The sequence below is a fragment of the Aphis gossypii genome, chromosome 3 (assembly GCF_020184175.1).
Source record: "Aphis gossypii isolate Hap1 chromosome 3, ASM2018417v2, whole genome shotgun sequence".
Taxonomy (NCBI): Eukaryota; Metazoa; Arthropoda; class Insecta; order Hemiptera; family Aphididae; genus Aphis; species Aphis gossypii.
The window spans coordinates 52,190,327-52,194,884 of record NC_065532.1 but is presented as its reverse complement, the minus strand read 5'-3'; the positions used below and the strand labels follow the sequence as shown (position 1 = coordinate 52,194,884).

General features: G+C 25.0%; 1 long non-coding RNA gene across 1 annotated transcript; it reads right to left on the bottom strand.

Annotated features, from left to right (window-relative positions):
* Positions 1 to 366: 366 nt before the first annotated feature.
* LOC126550957 (uncharacterized) lies at positions 367 to 4,558 on the bottom strand. The gene is made up of 4 exons (XR_007605015.1): positions 4,216 to 4,558; positions 3,952 to 4,085; positions 2,815 to 3,047; positions 367 to 1,293 (listed from the first exon to the last, which is right to left on the bottom strand). It is a non-coding gene; the product is annotated as an uncharacterized LOC126550957 (long non-coding RNA).

Here is a 4,558-nt window from a genome sequence, read left to right as displayed (position 1 = left end):
TCTAATGTATAGAATTCTCAAACAAAAATAAATTATACGACAAATAATATTATGATTATTTATTTGATGCATACCTATGACAAATAAATAATGATGTAAGTACCTACCTAATTAATTTGTAGAAACCCTTTATATGCTAAAATTACTTTTTTTTTAATTTTGTAGTTGCAAAATATTATAAATATTTTGGCTGTTAAAATATCAACTCTAGAGTCTGTTTCTTAACTGGTATCTAAAATTACGTACATTTAAATAAATCTCGAAAATAATTATTTTTAGATTCCGATTTCCTAAAATGTATAAGTAATTTGGAAAATTTGAATACGCTTATATAGTTATGGTTAATATTATATTAATGATAATATGCAGTACGCACATAATAGTTGATGACAGTTGTTATAATAGTTATAACGTTTCAAGGTAAACAAGAAGAGAAGGTGCCTATTATATAAATCATGGTTTATGTATAAGTGCACAACTTCGACTTATTTTTTTCAGTTGAATATTTTTATTATAAATTATTTTAGGATAAATATAAATATGAAACAACTATACATCCATAGGTATTAGAATAATACAGTAAATCGTTAATGTGCAAACAAAAATATGTATTATAATCTTATGGCATTATATAAGCTTTTATCAAATCCTTAAGATAGTATCAGCGGAAGCGTAAAATATAAAACAATGAAATGGCATGAGAATATAACGTTATGATTTTATGAAGATACATATTATGTGGGAATATTTAATACCTACGAAAAAACTTATAATAATAATCTTTAACGCTAGGTATTATAATGTTAGGATACTAACATCCGAGTTCTCTGACCCAAGCACATTTTTATGGACCATTTTTTTCTCTATTTTTACATGAATAATATATTATAAATTATAATATAATACTAATATTCAATTCCAAAGTATTTTTTTATATGAATCACACTTACTTTTCATCAAATAAGACTAAAGATTAGTGACTAATGGATTTTTATTTAAATATAATAAAGTGCACTACGGACTATGGATGAGTATAATATACAAAAAATGCAACAAAGTCAGTAAAATATTTGTAGGTATGTTATAATCCATCCATGTGTGTGACAATATCTATCATATAATTTACAACAACTGTCTCGTTTTAAAAAATATATATACAAGCAAATTATTTAACTTAGCGAAAATATTATCTCATAAGCTACCCACGTTGTTCGTTAGGATGTACGGTACGATACATGTGTATCCAATTTCTTGTGCCATATGTTGCTGTGGCTATGCGTATCCTGGAAATTACTATCGGCAGACATAATGACTAATCATTTAGCACCTTATTAAAATCATAGTAAAATACTAGAAATAGCTATATGAGCTATATGATAAAAATAAAATGCTATTGTAAAATATTTGAATACAATGGTAAATTATGTCATTTATAAAATCCGATTTAAATATTAAAGAATTAAATTCCAGTAAATATCCCGTTATAAAAAATTAAATATTATTTTATATACATATTCAGTAGTCTAGAATAATGAATTTTTCGGTATTAATACAATCTGCATAAAAATCAAAAGAGTAGTTTATATATATTATATACGTATACATATTATATATATGCTTCGGTCACATTATTTTCTGCATTATTTACAATATTAAAAAAAGTTTTAAAAAATAATCTGTCAATGCTTAATAGTCAATACCTAACTACTTTAAATATTAAATATTGTGTATACTACGTATTCGTTTAAATATTAAGTAGGATTTGGAAAAAAATTATACTTTTATTTTGTAGCTAACGAAATTCTAATAACCAAATCCTGTACAATACACAAATAATAATCGATTAGGTTTATAATGGATCTATACTTCTAAAGTATATAGGTCTATAATATAAATAATAAATTCAGTCATATACCAATAGCATGTTTGATGACTATATTTCCTTTGTCTAGAATGTTATAATTTATTGATGTTTATTATCATTTAATTGCCTGATGCGTGCGTTACATTAAATTAATGGTGCTATTATTTAAGTATTGGAAAATAACACAGAAGCTATGACAACTATATTTACATGAATTTTGACAATTCAGATCATTTTTAAAGTGAGGATATTTGTATTAATAAATATATTTTATATCTAATAAGTTTTAAGTTTTATAAACTTAATACTTGACCTGTAGAGTAAGTACTTGAGTATATACTATTATACTATATGTATATAAATAAATACTCTGAGTTAAACTGCAGTGAGTATTGTGACGATTATAGCTGCATCATTTTTAATAAGCTGTATACCTACTATAGGTAGTGTTTAAATTTGAAAATGTTATTTTTTAATACTTAGTATGCATCTTTTAAATGTTTTATGTAATTATTATATTAATTGTATTTGTACAATATTTTTTCGTAATGATATTTAGATTTCCTAAAATATATTTATTGAATTCAGTAGGTCATCTGTACATTGATGATCATTTTCAGAATAAGAAAGAGATGTATAGTAATTTATAATCATTTAAATATCGATTATGTTAGAGTAAAACGTAGATGTTTAAAATAAGAGAAAGGCAAGTAAAAATAAATTTTTCAAATGGTTAAAAACCTATAATAGTAATAATGTATTATTGTTTTAAATTAATTTCAATTAGATTGGAAAAATTTAGAATATTCAACATTATAAAAACTAAAAAATAGAAAAGTAAGTAACCGCTTTACTGTATAGGAATCTAGTGTATTTTTAAATTGAGTGGGTTCTATTGTTAGGTAATAATGGATATGTTAAATTTTATTTTGATAAATTGTAATACTTACAATATGATAAAAAACAGTTCTGAGCGAAGACGGTTTATCTTTTGTTGAACATGGTTAATAGTTAGGTATATTGATAATATTTTTCAAATTTTAACAAATGTTCATATTATTTTAAAAAGTACTAATAATTTTCAATTTTGACCAGTCCAAAGTTAACTTTTTCCAATGTATTACAAAAAACTTCTATCGATGTTGATGATTGGAGCATTTTTTTCTTCTAGAAAAAGTGTCTTCTGAAGCAAATGAAAAAAAATACATCATCATAAAATCAATATATTCAACGATACGTTTAGAATTTAAAAAACATAAATTATATCAGTATTTTTACCTATTTAAACTTTTTTTAGGATAAATATACTTATAAGTTGTTACTTATTAGATGATACATTATTATTCTTTAGATACATTGAATAATAAAAATAGAAAAAGAAACTTTTACGTATAAATTGGTTATTGGTCAGTCATCAATTATTAAAAGGTTCATTGTATAGACTTTGAATACTAAAATGGTATTAATTTTTACACTAGCCGTTATAGGTAGGTACTTCGTACTAAAAGTACTACTTTCGTACTTGTATAGTTGTGAGGCATCGAAGCAATTAAAGATAAAATCAATTTGACCTATGACTATATTATAAATCACTTGATTGTCATAATAGATTTTTAAAATATTATTACATATTACATTACAGATAACATCTATTTTTATAATAGTAAATAATTATTTTAAGCACGTATTGTATTAAAAACAATACATATTTTAACATTGTTATAATCGATATAACTATAGGTAGTAACGATATAAATATATAATTGATATTCAAGTATATTCAACACCGACTATATTACTTGCCACTCGGTGTATCTAAATGAATATTTAAATTTTACCCGCTTGATATTATTACTACAGATAATATTTAGAAACGCTATTGCGTGCGTAGTATAGGTATTTCTGTTTACTAAATTAATACGTAATCGATTAATATTTTTACGAGCACTGAATCTGTAATTCGGCGTAACCAAAAAAAAAAAAAAAAAAAATATTATTGAAAACATTTTATTTTTACCTACCGCAAATGAATTCACAATTATTACATGTAGGTATAGATATATATATATATATTTATAAATACATACGAATGAATGGTTTTGTGCGAAATTAAATTTGTTGATCAACTTGTTTGGCTGGAATGTAATACGCACGACAACTCGCCGACAGCGCGCCTATATAAACCGACCTTGCCAGCTGTTTATATTTATATTTAATGCGCCTGAAATAAGAAATAAAATGACATCGAATTAGCAAATCCGTTCTGTAATGCTTTCGATTCGTTTGAATGTACAGTATATATACATCAACTGGAAACATATATATTTATATTAAATATTTTATATTATTACTATATTACTAGTCTGTCTCTGTGGCATACAGATATAATGTATACACATATACAGTGGCTGTCGTCCGCAGCGTGGCATTCTCCCGAGGTTAATGTCCTAAAGTCGCGGTGTACAAACATAACACTGGCGAGTTATATATTTCGTTTCCGTTAATTCGTCTAATTAATATGTATTTCAAAGTACGTAAACGTCTGTGCACTATGCTACAATAAATCAATTATCTTCCGCGGGAAACCAAACGGCATAGTTTGCATCGTGCGGTCAATGTTTTGGTAGGGTACATTATAATATTATAATACACTCGGTACAACAACAACAACAATAATTCGTCCTTTCTCCGTGA